This window comes from Leptopilina boulardi, unplaced genomic scaffold, assembly GCF_019393585.1.
Source record: "Leptopilina boulardi isolate dan_hultmark-lab unplaced genomic scaffold, ZJU_Lbou_2.1 LbouV2_222, whole genome shotgun sequence".
In the NCBI taxonomy this organism is placed as follows: Eukaryota; Metazoa; Arthropoda; class Insecta; order Hymenoptera; family Figitidae; genus Leptopilina; species Leptopilina boulardi.
Window position 1 is genome coordinate 398,218 of NW_026137777.1, and position 20,512 is coordinate 418,729.

Consider the following 20,512-nt stretch of genomic DNA (forward strand, 5'->3'; position numbering starts at 1 on the left):
GATTTTTTTCATAGAAGAAAAAAGATGCAGAATAAAATTTCCAGTAATGTAGTAATAAAAAAAATTTTTTTTTAAATCGATTTTTCAAGCGTCAGGGGCCAACTCGAACGGCCGTACAAATTTTATGCGCCCTTTTACTTTCCGGCGGCTCAAATGTTTACTTGTGTCATTATAAATAACATAAACGTACGCACAGTGTTATATTTTCGAAAATATTAATATAACTGAAATGAATATTATTTGGAAAACTTTGTATTTTACATATTTTAATGCTTTCAGTTCTCAAGAAAAACGATCGTCTGCTGTTGATACACAGTATATGGCAATGGATATTGAAGATTGTACTTCAGATTCTACTTCCAGTGATAAAAGTACAAGTACAGAGCATGGCGGTATCTGTGAAGAAGTACTTGAAGATGAACTTCCTTCTTGCAGGTTATTGTAATAAACAAATTCTTTTCTGTAAAATATAAGTGCGATTCCAGGTGAGATTTTGACTTTTTCGGAGTAGGTTAATCGATTGCAATGAAACTTTGGAATTTTGTTATATATAGTAAGACTAATCTTTAACGTAAATTTCAGCTTAAAATATTTGTTAGTTTACGAGATTTACAATAATAACAAAAAATTTTAAACTGTTATATCTTCCGTTCTAATAATCGGATTGAGGTCTTCTTTTTTTTAAAATGTCAAGGAAAATGAGAGGAATAAATCTCTTTCAGAACAATTTTTTATAATTTTACAACTAAAAAAATTATTAAATAATAATTGAATAAATTTCACGCGACAATCTAAAATTCAATCACTTAAACGCTAAAATGATCTTACCAGTGTTTTCTTTAATGTTCCAAAGGAATCCAATTGTAAATGCAAGTTTAACTTATTTAATTTTAATAATTTACGAGTATAAACAATTGCAATTTCTGCTAGTTGACGTGCAGACGACATTGCGTAGACCTCAATGCGATTATTAGAACGGAAGATATAGCAGTTTAAAATTTTTTGTTATTATTGCAAATCTCGTAAACTAACAAATATTTTAAGCTGAAATTTACGTTAAAGATTAGTCTTACTATATATAACAAAATTCCAAAGTTTCATTGCAATCGGTTAACCTACTCCGAAAAAGTCAAAATCTCACCTGGAATCGCACATAATTGAAACACTGCTCCGTTAAATGCAGTGTCAGTTAATAAGTAGATTAATATTTTCCTTCTGAAATTTGAGGATGTAAAATAGGCGGATGACGACGCAGATTATGGAAAACTGAGATAATTTTATCAATAGTATTAGGAAATTATGAAATTTTTAAGAACACTATGAATATTTTGGTTTGCTTGCCATAAGTCAGGAAAAAGTAAAAAAAAACAAAATTAAATCGAACGTACATAAGATAATTATTTTAGAAACTAGAACTCAAAATATCGCGCGTGTAGTTCTTCTGATGTTAAAACAAATATCTTCATTCTTAAATTTTATTATTTAATTTACTTTTATGGTAGAAAATATTTTAACTAAAGTAGAACCTAAAATCACTTTAATTTAAATCTTATCTACTTATATTTGTTTTTATTTAAATAATTGAACATTTTAAAAACTTATACAAAACTTAGGCATCATTTGTATCTTACATAGAGCTAAAAATCATGAAAAATTATTTAAAGGAATTTTTGATAAAAAATCATAAAAGTTGTGAAAGAAACTAAATTTTAAGTGAATGTCCAGTAAAAAATCATTGATAGTTTATTTTGTTTAGAGATGACAATTCATTTGATACTTTATAAGAATTTAAAAAAATATTCTGTTATCAAAAACTGAAATAATTAATTGTTAAAAATTAAAAGATTTATTTTATTTCATAAAACTTATATTTTTTTAAATTGAAAATCTTCAAAATTTAAATATATTATTTTTTAGAATTATTATAAAAACGTACAAAAATATTTGCTGTCAAAATTTATATAAATTATGAGAAAAGTTTAAAATTTCATTTTTCTATTATTTCAAATGTTATTTACAAAATTAATAAGTAAATAATTTTTTTAAATTATTTATTTTAATTATTATTTATTTTTATTAATTTATTTATTTTAATTATTTATTTACCATAATATTAATTATGAAAATAAATTGTTACTTCTAAACAACGACAACTGGTTGAATTTTTACTACTTCCTTACTGTAGATTGAAAAAATACCCTATTAACTTATAAAAATTATATGTAAAAGTTTGCTTATAAAAATGCATCTTAGATTTAATGTAAGAATTTTAAGCCGAGAAACAAAAAGTTGAAATAATTAGGGAAAGAAAAACCACACGCAAAAAAGGTCGGAAATATAAATAGTTAGGAATCTAAAGAAGTAAATTTAGTACATTATATGGGTCATTTTTCGTGAAATATTCACTCCAATATTTTTTTGGTTTGAAATTTTTTTTTTCGAATTCTTCACAAAAATTAAGAAACACATGTTTTTTATTTTCTTATTTGACCAAAAATTATGGAAATTATGTTTTTTTTTAAATTTAACGTTTTTAGATACAGAGGACATTTAAAACACGTTTTTCTCTCTTATATATTAGAAACTAATAAATAATATTATACATGAAAATTATTCGTTTCTCCGAAATATTTCAAACATGTAATAAAAAAATAAAGTCAATTAAACGAAAACATGAAAAAATTGAAATTGCATCTAAAAAGAGAATTTTCTCAAAAGCAAAGTAATCAATTTTTAATTTTCTTTTTTAATATAATCACTGATAAATAAAAAAACTTTTTTTGTTTATGTGAAAGTGATGTGTAAAGAACAAATGGTAAACATTGAAACACTATTTACAATTTTTTAACTATAAATGGATTGGTTTATATGATTTATAATTTTGAAGAACAAAAAAATTAATATTAAGAAAAAAACTTCAGAAGTGGAACTAGAAAATTGTAAATAGTATTTTTAACAGTAAAGAGCACCACTTTCGCATAAAAGAGAAAAATGTATTTATTTATCAGTGATTATAATAAAAGAAAAAAATCGAAAATAAATTGAGAAAAGTCACTTTTTCGTTCCAAGTTCTTTTTTTCACGTTTTCTTTTATTTACCATTATTTTTTTTATTACATATTTTAAAAACTCAGGCAAAAAAGAATAATTTTCATATATAATATTATTTATTATATCATTTTGTTGTTACTTACATGAACCCTTGTTATAATTCGTATTAATTTTGAAAAAATTTACAGACACAATAAACAATCACTGATGAAGGCACACTTTGCTGCCGAAACGTCTGAATCAAAAAGAAAATTTTTTTATTCAACGAACCCGCATGCCAAAGATTTTTTCAAAATTAATACGAATTATTTATTATTTTCTAGTATAACAGAGACAAACGCATTTTAAAAGTAATCTGCATATAAAGATTTAAAATTATTAAAAATCATGACTTTCATAATTTCCAATTATAAAATAAAAAACACGGGTTTCTTTATTTTTAATGTAGAATTTTAAAACAATTGTTCCAATCCAAAAAAGCTTTTGGTAGAATAATGACGGTAGTGTAATTTGAAAGTACATTACATTTCTTTCATTACATTAAAAAAAGGTTTCTCTATCTTTCTATTTACAGTATAGACCCATCTTCTATTGCTGAAGAAAATTGTGATACCTTCAATGAAAACCAATCTGTGAATGAAGAATTCCTTTACTCTGATGTGAGCAGCGAAAGCTTCTCAGATAGTGAATCATACCAAAGTAGTACTGAGGAAGATGAAGATGATGAGGACAATGAAGATATTCAAGACGAATATTTGGATGATTCTACGCCTGGAAACTTTTTTAAAAAAAAGCTTCGCCAGTGGGCTCTTAAATTCCATATTACGTTAATTGCTCTAAGTGCATTGTTGTTGCTTTTACAGCCATTAGTAACATTTCACTTACCTTTGGATGCTCGAACACTGTTGGGAACATTGAGAAAAGTTAAAATATCTGAAATGGATAATGGAGAGTATTATCATTTTGGACTCAAGCGGGCAGTGGAGTCTATTCTTAGACATTATAAAAAAAGTGGTAAAAACTTTGAAGAACTGAAATTAGTAATAAATGTCGACGGTTTGCCTATTTACAAGTCTTCGAAAGAAGGTTTGTGGTTGATCTTATGCTCTGAATCGAATACTCAAGAAGTTTATCCTGTAGGTACTTATTTTGGCGAGGAAAAACCCAAGGATGCGAATCAATTCGTTGATGAATTCGTCAAAGAGTTGATTGACCTATGTACAAATGGACTACAAGGTGTTCGTATTTTTTGTTCAGCTTTGATTTGCGATACACCAGCCAAGGCTTTCATTCTATACTTAAAAGGTCATGCCGGCTACAATAGCTGCACAAAATGTTGTATTTCCGGAATTTATAAAGAACCTGAAGGAGAGAAAGGAAAAAAAAAGAAAAAAAAGGAGTAGTTTGTTTTCCTGGTATAGGACCTTTTGAACTAAAGACCGATGAAGGATACAACAACAATAAATACAGCGAAGTCGAGACAGGGAATGAAACCATTTTCAAGAAAGTTCCTAATTTTGGCTGCATAAGTTCTGTACCTCTGGACTACATGCACTTGATACTATTAGGAGTTATGAAAAGACTTCTACGCTTGTGGAAAATGGGACCTTTGAAGACAAGATTAGCTCCGTCAAAAGTCGATAAAATTTCAAAAAAATTGAACACCTTGCGATACAGCATTCCTTGCGAATTTGGAAGAAAGCCTCGATCGTTAACGCATTTCTGTCACTGGAAAGCAGTGGAATTTCGAACTTTCTTACTCTACGCTGGTCCATTAGTACTGCAAAAAATTCTGCCTGATGAATGGTACTCCAATTTTATACTTCTTCATAGTGCCGTCACCCTGTTAGTAAGCAAATACCACATGGACTCGGCAAATAACATAAATTGCGCTCATGAAATGTTTGAGCAATTTATAATTGATTTTCAAAGAATTTACGGTGTCAAATTTGTTTCACAAAATGTCCATAACTTGTTACATTTGTGTGCTGATGCGAAAATATACGGGCGATTGGATCTGTTCAGTGCTTTTAAATTCGAAAATTATATGACAACTATTAAAAGAATGATCAGAAAAGGAGAAAAACCGCTTGAGCAAATTGCTCGTCGTTACTCTGAAAAGGAAGCTGCTGAAAAGAATTCAAAACAAAAAGACGAAATTATTTTCAAGCAGCCACATAATACTGGGCCTATGTCGATGGATTGTCAAACTGCTATACAGCAGTATAAATTTTTCAAAAACGAGTCGTTTACCATTAACTGCGATGTTGATAAAGAGAGATTTGTTCTATTAAAAGATGGAATGTTTGGACAAGTTTTAAATATTGTAAAACGTGATGAAAGTGACATACGTTTAATTGTGAAACCAATTAAATCAACTGGAAGTCTTTACAATGAGCCGGATTCTCGTTTACTCAACATTCACATCGGAAAACTGGGCAATGAGGCACTTTTATCAACTTCTGTAAATAATGTACTGAGCAAGATTTGGAGAGTTCCAACCAGGCGAGGTTTAGTGATAATTCCACTCCTACATTAAGTAAGTAAACCATATTTTATGGGTTTTTTTCGCTTTTTCTATATTTAGAAAATCTTGACGTGATTCAGTTTTTCACAAACAAATTTGAAATGGTAGAATAAATAAGAAAATGGTGAAAAACGGGAAACCACATCTTATACTTTAATGATTGAAAATATTTGTTAATAATATTTTTTGATTTTGTTTATTTGTTCTGTTACTATACTATGTAATTACATAACTCGTAATAATTCACACTATTATTTCCCAATAGTCCTATTATTCAAAATTTACTTTAATTTAAATACAATATTTTTGAACTTATGATAATTAATTATGAATTCGAAATTTTTCTGAACCTAATTACAAAGAATTTCCATTATTAAACATTTGTTTATTATAACATTTTATAATTAGAATTTCAATAATTTACAAAATTGTATTGTTTAAATTTCTTTGTAATAAAGGAAGTAGCAATATATATCCTTTTTACTTTGTAAATATTGTACAATAAATATAATTTTTATTTTAAATTCATTTTTTAACTTAACCTTAAAGTTATGAAAATTAAAGATTTGAATTCTAAAAAAGTCTTATTTTGTTGAAAAAATTTTGGGAATAATATAAACGTTAAATTTTTTAAAACAGATTGGAAGGAGTCGAAAAAGTCGTTTAAACTTTTAAAATGTTTGTTACCTGAACATTATTGTATTGTACTGTATTTTGAATCATTTTAAAAAGGAATTGAAAAATTTATATTCGCATGAAAACAAATTTTCTCCATTAATAAAAACATTAGAAACATTAATAAAATACTATTTTCAGATGTGTTTGGCAGGATATAAGTTTCTTTGAACGTAAAACTCGAAACTGAACGTAGGAGGGAAGAGAATGAAAGGCTTCAATTAGAGGAGAGCGAAACTTCAAGTCTAAGCGAGGGTGAAGATCGAGATGCAGAGGAAAAATGAGAGCAAATGTTTTTAAAAATTATATATGTTAAAAATTGTCAACAACAGAAGTGGTTATACAGGGTGTTCCAAAAGTATGGAAACTTGCAAATATCTCGAAAAGTACGAAATTTCGTGAAAAATGTTCAATACAAAAGTTGTTCTAAACAAAAAGATCTACATTGTTGAAATCAAAAAATTGGGCCCCGGGCCCAATGTTGGGACCTACAATGAAAAAAGTAGTTTTCTTAAATGAGACCACTAATTTTGAATATCAAATTCGTAATCCCCATGAAATTCTGCGTTCAGACATGTGGTATAAGTGCCCAAAATATTGGGCCCAATCCAAGATATCGGGCCCAACATTTTTTGACAAACAAAAAAAATTTTTAAAATCGTATCTTTGGGGGTTTTTGGGGTCACAGGATTACAAAATTCAAAGCTACTTTTCAAATTGGGCACAGAGCCCAATGTAGGATTCCGCGGCCCAATGTTGGGCCCTACAATGAAAAAAGTAGTTTTCTTAAATGAGACCACTAATTTTTAGTATCCATTTCATGACGATTACGAAATGGATACTAGAAATTAGTGGGTTTTATTTTAGACAACTAATTTTTTTACTGTGGGCCTTACATTGGGCCGCGGAATCCTACATTGGGCTCTGTGCCCAATTTGAAAAGTAGCTTTGAATTTTGTAATACTGTGCCCCAAAAACCCCCAAAGATACGATTTAAAAAATTTTTTTTTGTTTGTCGAAAAATGTTGGGCCCGATATCTTGGATTGGGCCCAATATTTTGGGCACTTATACCACATGTCTGAACGCAGAATTTCATGGGGATTACGAATTTGATATTCAAAATTAGTGGTCTCATTTAAGAAAACTACTTTTTTCATTGTAGGGCCCAATTTTTTGGTTTCAACAATGTAGATCTTTTTGTTTGGAACAACTTTTGTATTGAACATTTTTCACGAAAATTCGTACTTTTCGAGATATTTGCAAGTTTCCATACTTTTGGAACACCCTGTATAATAATCACGATTTAAACGATTATTTAAGTTAATGGGTCTTTTTAGATTAAATCACGTGCTAAAATGCGATTTAAAAAATTTAATTTGATTTTATGTTTTTAGTTTAAATCGTATAACATATCTGTATTAAAACACAAAACACACTGTAACAAGTCGCATATTATATATATTAATTTAAAAAAAATTTATGTATTTACAAAAAAGTATTAAAATCTAGTTTTGTGGGATAATTGTTTTTTCAAATAACAGTGAACCGTTTTGGAAATACAATTTTCTAAAAGTTTTAATTTAATTCTTAAAAATGTTCTCATTTTATTTAAAATTGAATCAATTTTTTATGTCTATTTAATAGTTTATAAAAAAATATAATTTTTTTTTATATTATACTTTTAAATTTTCGATTTGTAAATGCTTACACATTATAAGTAGCTTACCGTAAAATGGGGTAAAGTCGGCTGGCGCTTTATATCATTTTAAAGTTTAACTATTACTTTTTTCCAGAAGAAATCCGAGTTTTATTAAAAATGTAGTTAGAATTAATGTAAATTAATAAATGAAATACAATATTTAAGTGTTTAAAGCGCCGGCCGACTTTACCCGCAAACGCCGACTTTACTCCATTTTACGGTACATTTTTTAAAATAGTAAATTTAAAAACATTTTGTCAAGAGATTAAATGTTTTAACTTAAAATAAATAAATAAAATAATCAATTTTAAAAAATATTTTATAGGTTTTTAAATCAGAAAAATTGTTTTTGTAAATTAATTAATTATTTTTTCTTTGGGCTTGTCCAAGTAAAAAATGATTTAATTTTAAATAAAATGAGAATATTCTTAAAATTTAAATTGTAAACATTGTTGTCAATACCTATTAAAATTACCCACAATTTAATACATTATTAATTTGTATAGAATATTCTATGGTGTTTAGTTTCACATTATTATTTATGTTTAACTAAATTAAATAAAAAAAGATAATATTTATAAAAATTATGTCAGTTTTTTTTACTTTTCAATAGTGTTATCAAAAAAATTTGTTTTTCATTTTTTATTAAAAAAGTAACAATTTTTTATAAACAAATTAAATTTTTTTTTAATTTGTATGTGATTTTTTTAAAACATACCTGGAAATAACAAGAAGATTTAGTGAAAAAATTTAGAGTCGGCCAATAAGTTTTATATTTTTATGTATTTAAAAAAAACACCACTTGCAGCATTGTGCACATTTTTGAATAGTAAAAACAATTGGTAAATTGTTAAAAATTATTCAAAATAATTTTTTTTTGAAACCTGAAATTTTATTTCACTATGAAAAATGAAAGAAAATTTTTTAACAATTTAACAATTTTTTTTACTTTTCAGAAATGTGCACAATGCTGCGCGCAGTGTTTAAATGTTTATTTAAACCTATAATCTTAGTTATTTCCAGTATTTCTTAGTATTTTCAGGTGTTTAAAATTTTTTTTTTTTTAATCATATTCCAATTTAAAAGAACTTAATTTTTTTTTTTTTTTAATAAAAAATGAAAAAAAAATTTCGTTAACATTATTGAAAAGTAAAAGATAAACTGGAATTTTTCTTCTCTTGGCAAAAATTGAAAAAATCCAGTTTTTTGTCTACATTTACAAAACTGAAATTTTGAAAATTTGTAACTCGAAAATTTGCATAAAGAAAGTATCTTTTTTTCACTACAGAACACGAAAAAATTACATTCGGCTGAAATTAAAGGGTCGACTGAAATCTCACGTGAAATCACCCATACGTTTAAGAAAAACATTTTTTAATTAAAAATTTATAATAATTATGATAAGATTTATTGAAAACGAATTTCGTACTTATTCAACTATGCATTCGAAGAGAGAACATTTAGAATTCTAAATTTTATAAAAATTTATAATGAAATTTAAATAATAAATTAAAATTGTATTTTAATTACTAATTTAAATTAAAATTTCTAAATTTAACCTTAAAAATATTGTCGATTAGTGAATTGTTTCAAAAACCGGCTCATATACTTTATCTGAAAAAAAGTCAAAACATTGGATGAGGCCCGCACGGTTTGTTTTCAGTTTGTTTCTCTAATTCACGCAAAGATACACGAGCCCGCCCGATCAATTCCGAACGTCATTCGGCTTAGCCATTACATTATGCGTACGTGTATAGCCTCACCGATTTAAGGAATATATATAGCTAACCACCTAAGCTTCGATATTTTGACCGCGAGGGGGCAGACTTTAATAGAAAAGCGCGATTTGCATTACGTGCTTACTCTCAATTCCTCTCTGCAAATATTAATACTTAAATAATATTAAATAGTTAAAAATATAAATAAAATAATCGTAGCTAATTACGATTTTTAATTAATTTATAGATATAAAAATTAATAATAAGTTTCTTTATTATAAAAAATATGAAAAAACATTGCGTTGTATAAAAAATTTTGATTTAAAGAATGCAAGAAATTTATTTACAATTATTATAAATAATTTATATTATTATTGACAAATAATTATAAATATTTATTATAAAATGCAGATACTTTAATTTTTAAATTAATTTATCAAATTACAAATTGACGATTTAAATGTCCATCATACATCTCGGTAAATTTAATTAATTAATTAATGATAAAAGCCATAAACATACGTTGATAAATGTTCAAAAAGTTTTTCTAATTATGTTACTTTTAATTGAATAATAATTTAATAAAAATTTGACAAGTCCAGAATTTTTTATAACGAGATTCAGTATTTAATAAATTTCATTTTTAAAGAATTACCTTAAATCGTTTTATATAGCTGTTAGTTTCACAAATAATATTAATATTAACATTGCAATATTATTTCAATGCCCTTTTAATTATGACACTAATTTAATAATAGAATTTAAAAATATTTCGTTGAAAACATTTTTAAATTTTCCCGCCATTCGTGTCAACTGATGACGACAAGGCTTGCAGCTTATAAAGACCCGAAAGTTACCCACCTTCAGTTCGTTGGTTAGGTTAGTGGTTAGGGTTCTTGGCTGTTGTGTTGCGCGTCCGGGTTCAATCCCCAGCTCCTCCAAATTTATTTCCGAAAATTGCGCCGTTAATGTTGGGGAAAAATAAAAGAAAGCGCAATAAGGGAAAAATAAATTTTTTTAATTTTACTTTTATTTAATAAATATTATAAAACATTTATAATAAACTTATACCTTATAAAATTCACTGAAAACTTGCATTTTAATTTTACAGGAAATTTGTCTATATATCTTTAGAGTACTTTCCGGAGATAGTTTTAAAGAAATTCACAAAGCAAATTTCTGTAAAACTCAAAATTTAATATTTCCTAAACTTTTATCCACAATTTTTCGGCAAACTTAATCGGATAACTATCCTGAACTTCGCACCGCGAGTTATAAAACCGAGGACATATAGAGCTCCCCTGAACTTCCCCTGAAGCTCCCCAACTTAGTTTCCGAACTTAACACGGGGAACTCCCCGCGAACTCCCTGCAAAAAACGGTGCTGTCTGGTTAAATATAATCCTTTACGTGCTAGTTCATATATTGATTTACCTGTTAAAATCAAGGTAAAACATGCGTGTATTAATGTACATAATGATAGAGACAATGAATGATTTATATGGGCTGTTCTTTCAGCTTTACTTCAAAATTTAACTAGAAGTGACCGTGTTTCTACTTAAAAGAATTTTGAAAATGAGTTAAATTTTAAAGGAATCGAATTTCCTGTAGCATTAAAAAGTATAGCGAAATTTGAAAAACTTAATGATATATCTATAAATGTCTACGGTCTAGCCAAAAATGTTGGTAATTTTTCAGTTCACCCTCTTCATTTGACTGTAAAAAAGAGGAGGAAGCATGTAAATCTACTGCATGTAGTAGATTCATATGTTGATGAAAATATGAATAATGATGTTAATGCAAATTGTGATGATATTAATTTTATGAATTTCCATTACGTTTGGATAAAAGATTTTTCACGACTCATATCAAAGCAATTAACTAACAATAATGGTAAAAATTATATATGTGACCGATGTCTTCACTATTTCCATTCAGATGATAAATTAAATGTACACACTGAAAATTGTAAAAAATTGAATGAATGTAGAGTAATTTTGCCAAAGCCTGATAAATGTATGATTACTTTTGAAAATTATAAGAGTAGGGAAAAAGTTCCATTTATTATTTACGCTGACTGTGAGAGTTTACTTCTACCTGTAGAAGATGATGTAGATAATTTAAGAAAAATTAAGATATTTCAGCGTCATAAGTTATTAAGTATTGGTTATTATATAAAATGTAGCTATGACGAATCTAAATGCAAGTATTTGCTTGTCCGAAGCAGGAATCCAGCCCTGCTAAATGGTTTTCTGAGGAATTAAGGCAATTACCGTAAAATGGGGTAAAGTCGGCGTTTGCGGGTAAAGTCGGCCGGCGCTTTAAACACTTAAATATTGTATTTCATTTATTAATTTACATTAATTCTAACTACATTTTTAATAAAACTCGGATTTCTTCTGGAAAAAAGTAATAGTTAAACTTTAAAAGATTTAAAGCGCCGGCCGACTTTACCCTCAACGCCGACTTTACCCCATTTTACGGTATCTGAAAAAATTGATAAAATATTTAAAAAACCATTACCAATGCATACCTTAACTCCTTAACAAATCAGTGACTTTAATAGAGCCGTAATGAGTCACATATGTCATCAGAAAATACCAGCAAATGTAAAGAAAGTCCGTGATCATTGTCACCTTACTGGTAAATATAGGGGTCCTGCCCATGAGTCATGTAATTTAAATTATCAAGATTGTCAGACTATTCCCGCAGTATTTCACAATTTAAGTGGCTATGATGCACATTTCATTATACATGCAATTTCAACAAATTTCGAAGGTCATATAAGTCTTCTTCCCATCAATAAGGAGAAATATATCTCCTTTATTTAACATGTTGAGGGTAGTGAGGTTAAATTTAGATTTATTGACTCATTCCGATTTATGGCAGCATCCCTTGAAAAACTCGCATCCTATTTAGATTAGTATAAAATTGTACATTCTGCTTTTGCCAATACTGTGAGTAATCCTGACAAAATTAAATTATTAACTAGAAAGGGTGGATTCCCCTACGAGTATTTTGATTCAAAAACCAAGCTCGATGAGACGCAACTACCTCCGATAGAGAAATTTTATAGTACGCTTTACGATGCGGGCATTTCTGATAATGAATATAAGCATGCACAGAACGTATGGATTGAGTTTGATTGTAAAAATCTCTATGACTATGTCCATTTATATATGAAAACTGATGTACTATTACTTGCAAATGTTTTTGAAAATTTTCGAGAACAATGTGTTAAAGCGTATGGGTTAGATCCTGCACACTTGGGATGCCATGCTCAAGTATACAAGTATAGCATTGCAACTTATAACCGATATTGATATGGTTATGTTTGTTGAGTCAGGTATCAGAGGTGGCATTAGTCAATGTTGTAACCGTTATGCTAAAGCGAATAATCCTTATATGGATAAATTCGACGAAAATAAAGATACCAGCTATATAATGTACTTTGATGCCAATAATTTGTATGGCTGGCCAAAAAAAAAATATTTTCATACACTATAGAACGCTAAAACAAGTTTTATCAAATGGTATTAAACTTGTAAAAATACATCGTGTTTTACAGTTTAAGCAATAAACTTGGCTTAAACCATACATTGATTATAACACGATGATGCGAACTAATGCTAAAAACGAGTTTGAAAAGAATTTATTCAAACTCATGAACAATGCAGTGTATGGAAAAACAATGGAAAATGTTCGTAAACATGTTGATGTAAAGCTTGTTACACAGTGGTTTGGCCGTTATGGAGCAGAAGTTCTCATATCCCGACCAAATTTCCGTAGTCGGTCAATATTTGATGAAAATCTGCTTGCCATTGAATTAACTAAAACCGAGGTACTGCTCAACAAACCGATATATGTAGGGTTAAGTGTGCTTGATATATCCAAGACGTTAATTTATGATTTTCACTATTGTTATATGTTGAATAAATATGGTAACGCTTGTAAACTGCTGTATACTAATACAGACAGTCTAGTCCATGAAGTTAATTGTGATGATATTTATAAAGATATGAAAGAAGATATTGATAAGTTTGATACATCAGATTATCCCGCGAATAATGTGTATGGGGTACCGCAAGTCAACAAAAAAATACTTGGTCTTATGAAAAATGAATGTAATGGTAAAATAGTTACCGAATTTGTTGGCTTGCGGAGTAAGATATACAGCATTCGTGTTGAAGATAAAGATTATACTAAAAAAGCAAAAGGTATTAATGCCAGCGTTGTAAAAAAATCAATTCATTTTGATGATTATGTAAAATGTCTACGAGATTTTGATATTCAAATTCGAACGCAGTATAATATAAGATGACGGCTTCAGAATTTTGAAACTGTGAAGCAGGTAAAAGTAGCTTTAAGAGCACTAGAAGATAAACGGTATTTGTTACCGGAATGTACCGATACTCTACCGTGGGGTCATTATGCGATGCCAATTTCTGATGAACTGTAAATAGTTTGTAAGAATAATAAATGAAACAAATTTATATTAATTTCATGTGTTGTTTATTATAAAATCCTTATATGAGAGATTCTTTTTCAATCGCCCCAGCCCAAAAAGTCAATGTTCTGGGATTCGCTTCATACTTTGGTAAATTGTTGTCCTACATGATAGTAATAAATCCCTAAAATATAAACTCATTAAAAAATTATTTGTAGAAAGTAGAGGGGGTTGAAGTTTTGACGTTAAGGGTAACATTGTCATTTTCAAATCCGTATAACTATGACAAAAGTTAATGGATTTTAATTTATCTATAATGAATTTTATTGCATTTTTCACGTACTTTTCAAAAATGTATACAAAATTTAAAAAAAAAAATTTTTAACCCCTTTTTTTTCAAAATCAACCCTTATTTGTCGATTTTCACCCCTTCGGGTATTTTTTTTTTTTTTTTTTTATTTTCATTGGAAAGCTGAGGTTTTTTCCGATGAGCTATGTAAATATGAAAATGGGACAACAATAATTTTGTGAGTAACAGAATATTAAAGTAGGCGGTGCCGATAAGGGGTGTACCTGGAGATCATCTTTGAGGATTTAGATAGGCACCGCCTAATTTAATATTATGTTTCTCACAAAATTATTGTTGTCCCATTTTCATATTTACATAGCTCATGGGAAAAAACCTCAGCTTTCCAATGAAAATAAAAAAAAAACAAAAAAAAATTCCCGAAGGGGTGAAAATCGAAAAATAAGGGTTGATTTTGAAAAAAAAGGGGTCAAAATTTTTTTTTTTTAAATTTTGTATACATTTTTGAAAAGTACGTGAAAAATGCAATAAAATTCATTATAGATAAATTAAAATCCATTAACTTTTGTCATAGTTATACAGATTTGAAAATGACAATGTTACCCTTAACGGCACCCTTATCGGCACCGCCTACTTTAATATTCTGTTACTCACAAAATTATTGTTGTCCCATTTTCATATTTACATAGCTCATCGGAAAAAACCTCAGCTTTCCAATGAAAATAAAAAAAAAAAAAAAAAAAAATACCCGAAGGGGTGAAAATCGAAAAATAAGGGTTGATTTTGAAAAAAAAGGGGTTAAATTTTTTTTTTTTAAATTTCGTATACATTTTTGAAAAGTACGTGAAAAATGCAATAAAATTCATTATAGATAAATTAAAATCCATTAACTTTTGTCATAGTTATACGGATTTGAAAATGACAATGTTACCCTTAACGTCAAAACTTCAACCCCCTCTACTTTCTACAAATATTTTTTTAATGAGTTTATATTTTAGGGATTTATTACTATCATATAGGAGAACAATTTACCAAAGTATGAAGCCAATCCCAGAACATTGACTTTTTGGGCTGGGGCGATTGAAAAAGAATCTCTCATATCTATACATAATAACTTAACATTATACCTTATACTTAATTTAATAATGAATCAATAATGAATTAATAATGAATCAATAATGAATTAATAATGAATCAATAATGAATTAATAATGAATCAATAATGAATTAATAATCAATCAATAATGAATTAATAATGAATTAATAATGAATCAATAATGAATCAATGAAACGTTTTGAACTATATATTTGCTTTATCTTCCCAAGTATTGTGAGAGTTGTCAAATCCTAGCCATTTCACAAGAACATTGTTTCCACGTGTCTTGAAAATTTTTTCAACGAGATAAATATCTGAATAATTCACTTTAAGAAGCTCCTCTTCATAAAATCCTCCACTGATGGCTTTGTCTTGGTAATCCTTAAGTTTATAACTCACAGGTTGAGTTGATTCAACTTTATTGATAGTAAATATTTCAGTTGACCAATTGGGAGTGTAGCCTTTCTCAAACATGTTTTTATATTTACTGACTCGAACTTTGTCACCAATTTTAAACTTTGACTTTTTCAAAGGTATCTTTCTTAACTTTAAAAATCGTTCTTTTAAAATTTCTACATCTTCTGCAGTTACATCATTAGGCTTCATTCCAATTGTTCGATGTTTTGTATCATTGTAATTGGAAACAAGAGTATTTATTATGTCATACCACTTGTAATTTCCTCGTAAACTAAATTGCATCCACATTTTTCTTTTCAAAGTTCTATTAAATCGTTCGACAATGGATGCTTTCATATTACTATATGTTGAGTATAAATTAATTTTTTCCTTTTTATTAAAGCTTTAAACTGTGATTGTAGAATTCTTTACCTTTATCTGTATGCAGGTTTTTTGGTATACGTCCTTTGACAAAAAAAGACTTCATTGCATCGGTGACGTCATTTCCATTTTTACTTTTTACAGCAATAGCCCAAGCATACTTGGAAAATGTGTCTATTACTGTTAGTAAGTACTTAAAACCTTTATTTACTTTTGAATAAGGTAACATTTCTACTAAGTCAGGTTGCCAGGTCTCATCGATATCACGCATTTCAACGCGGCGACGATGATAATTCTTTCTCGCTTGTGTGTGAATTTCTTTCACTACTGTCAACTTTTTGTCATTCATTTTCAAGAGATCTCAAATGACTGTCCAGTTCACCAATAATTTCAGCGTTTTTATATGATAAATATTGATTTATTTGTCTTTCAAGATTGTATAATTTTTCTGATACTGAGCCTTCCAAAGTTTTTAATAGCACATTACCGTTGTCAGTATCCAATAAATTTTTCTTTGTTTGTTTTTCAAGAGCTTTCGTTTCATTTTCAAGAGCTCTCAAATGACTGTCCAGTTCACCAATAATTTCAGCGTTTTTATATGATAAATATTGATTTATTTGTCTTTCAAGATTGTATAATTTTTCTGATACTGAGCCTTCCAAAGTTTTTAATAGCACATTACCGTTGTCAGTATCCAATAAATTTTTCTTTGTTTGTTTTTCAAGAGCTTTCGTTTCATTTTCTAGAACTCTCATACGAATATCTAGATCACCAATGATTTCAGCGTTTCAATATGATAAATCTTGATTTAATTGTCTTTCAAGATTGTTTAATTTTTCTGATACTGAGCCTTCAAGAGTTTTTAACAACACATTACTGTTGTCAGTATCCAATACATTTTTCTTTGTTTGTTTTTCATTTTCGAGAACTCTCAAACGAGCATCGATTTCACCAATAATTTCTACGTTTTTATATGATAAATCTTGATTAATTTGTCTTTCAAGATTTTTGAATTTTTCTCCTATAGAGTCTTCATGAGTTTTTAATAATACATTACTGTTATCAATGTCTTGAAAATTTTGATTTATTTGATTCTCCAGATTTTGAAGTTTATCTGTTACAGAAGCTTCAAGAATTTTCAACAACATGTTACTGTTGTCAATATCTAATCGTAGTGAAGACGTAACTTGATATACTAGTTGCACTTCGTTCTTTATCTTATGTTGAGTAAGTAATAAATTAACTGCATCACCTTCTGCTTTAGCTTTTGCAAAGTTACAAATTGTTTTACCTTCACAGTCATAATTATCTTCTGAATCTACTTTAAAACCAACTCCAGGAGGTCCAGGTGGTCCTCGTTTTGCTGCTACAGTTCCTCCTCTATTGAGGGGATGTCCGAACACATCAATGCTCATGATTGAAATGGATAAAAATTGCAGAAATATATCTTAATATATGATCTTAGCTTCTCGCAATTCTTCAATGATGGACAATATTTCATTATTATGACTAGGATTACCAGCTGATTAAGATGCCATGAGAAGCCGAAGAAAGTCAACCATTTCATTCGGGTCATCCCAATAGATATAGTCTGGTTTAAAATTTCTGTTTGTAATCATAAATTTTGGCAGTGAACTACCACTGACATATGGTTCCCTTCTTTGTGGGAACAGTACAGATATAAAATTCATAAATTTAAAATTTTTATCTGTACGAATTGGTTCAGAGGAGCTATACTTCTTTTTATGTGCGTTGGAAGCAATAAGAATTTCTTTATAATTTTTCTCATCTTCTTCACTAATATATGCTTTCTCAGGTTTATTTTTAAATAAAAGTTCTAATAACCCAGTGGTAACATTAAAAAGTTTATCTCCAATATTCACCAAGTGATTATCAAAACTTATTGGTTTATCACCAATCATAAAAGATCCATCTTTGAGTTTGCGTACTCCATATACTGTATCCAAACACTGCTTTCTGTTATGATTTATCAAGTACAAATATTTACCAACTACTTTTTCATAGTCAAATCCTGGAATAGTTTCATTCTCATCAACACTTATATAATCTTTTTCATCTTCTTCTTCCTTTTTTCAATTTTAAAATTTTCACGTTTAATATTAGTCAAGTTCACAATTTTTTTCAAGGGTTGTACTATAGGTTTGAAAGTTTCATTTAATGCATTTTCAGCATCTTCTTTACCCAATTTCAGTATACGATGCTTCCTTCTAATTGCCTTACTCGCTTTAGCAATTTGATGAAAATATTCTTTCTCTTTATGATACATGTTGATATTTCAAGGTTTAAACCAAAACTAATACATTTTAAGAGATGATCATATATTTATAGTGTTACAAAACTGTCAAATCCTTTTCTATATCTTCCCTTATTTAAATCGGAATTTTTATCAATAACAACAAAACCATACTTGTCTGAATTCCAACATTTTGAACTACCGCAAAAGGTATAAATACAACGCTTATATAGCTTTCAAGTCATTCCTCTTTCAACTTTCATAGAGTAAAGTATGATTTTACATCGTCGCTCTCGAGGTAAAGGTTTGATTAATAATCTTATAAATAAATAACCATTTGAATTGCATTTGCCAAGTTACCCATACTGTGGACCAGGTACAAAATTAGCTCAAACGACTCTAGTATTGGTGAAAAAGATGCTGCTTTAGCTATTTCTGGTACAATGAAGGTTAAATCAAAATTAGGTATGGGGGGTAAAAAGAAATCAAGGACAAAAAAACGAGTTAATCTTAGAAAAATTTTTGATGTTGCTAGGAAATCCATTATTTCAGGCAATGATCCTAGTTCAACAATTAAGGCAGTTATTGAAACTGCTCGACAAGCTGTCAAAAGAGTGGGAGGTAGAAAAAAAGTATTAACACCTCGCATTCTTCCAGTACCAACAAAAGTTGGTGGTCTATTACCATTAATTCCAATTTTTGCTGGACTCAGCGCTCTTGGAGCACTTACTGGAGGAGCTGCAGGAGTTGCAAAAGCCGTCAATGATGCAGGTGTAGCCAAAAAAAGATTAAAAGAAGCTCAACGTCATAATAGAGCAATGGAAGAAATTAAACTACCAAAAGGTCTTCACTTGAAACCATATAAACAAGGCTTGGGCTTGCATTTAAACTCTTTGTTAAAAGGATGAGGTCTACATTTAAAATCTTATCAAAAGCGTCAAGGAATAAAAAAAAGATCTTAAATCTTCCTGAACGACCATTAAATAATTTTGATATAATCAAGTATGCTAAAGCAATGAAAATTCCTCATTTTCGAGGAGTCTTTATGCGAAATGAGTTACCTATAGGAGGCCCTAGAAAAAATGAATCAGCAATTATTAATCTCGATGATATAGATGGTCCAGGTACTCATTGGGTAGCATTTAAGAAAGTTAAAAATAAAGCAGAATATTTTGACAGTTTTGGAAATCTTCAACCACCATTAATACCCCCTGGCAGTTACGAAATAGAAGATATTGAAAAGTTTATTCAAAAATCCATTTCTGATGAGTCAAAAATTATAAGTATAAAACCAAATAACAATACTTTACGTAGTAAAATAAAAAGCAGTCTTAAATTAAATTTTACACTGGAAGATTCTAATGGTGAATTATTGGGTTTCACTGCACGAGCTATAACTACCAATAACACTCATACATCTGATATGCCAGTAGCTATTCTAAGGGTAAATGCTATCAGAATTGAATGTAGCATTACCACTGGCGCATACATTAATAATAAAAAGGTACATACAATTCATGAAATCTTTCCAGTTGTTCCTGATGGATATAAAATCGTGGAAGTACCATCTCACATCATTTATCTTCCGATCGCCGTAAAGATAATACATAATATTCAACTACGTTTTGTTGATCAAGACGGAGATTTGATAAATTTTCGAGGTAAAACTATAACAATTCGATTACATATCAAGTCAACATAATGGGTATTGTATACCATAGAAAAACTGGTGAAAGCTATATAAGTGAATCACCATGTCAAAAGACATTCAGGGGTTCGATTATGTAATATGATTTGACTTTGACGCCAAAGTCAATTTTTTTTGACAAATTTATTTCTTATTTTAATTTTAAGTCAATTAATTATTTTTCTTTGCATACTATCGCATTTAATAAAGGTTTAACATTTAAGAACTAAAAATAATAATAATAAAATTTAATATTTCTATTCTATTACAATTTT

At 28.6% G+C, this 20,512-nt stretch overlaps 1 protein-coding gene across 4 annotated transcripts in view; it reads right to left on the reverse strand.

The window, feature by feature from the left end:
* LOC127279688 (uncharacterized) overlaps positions 1 to 20,512 on the reverse strand; it is a 281,690-nt gene that overhangs the window by 16,623 nt on the left and 244,555 nt on the right. The gene's annotated exons all lie outside the window — the stretch shown is intronic.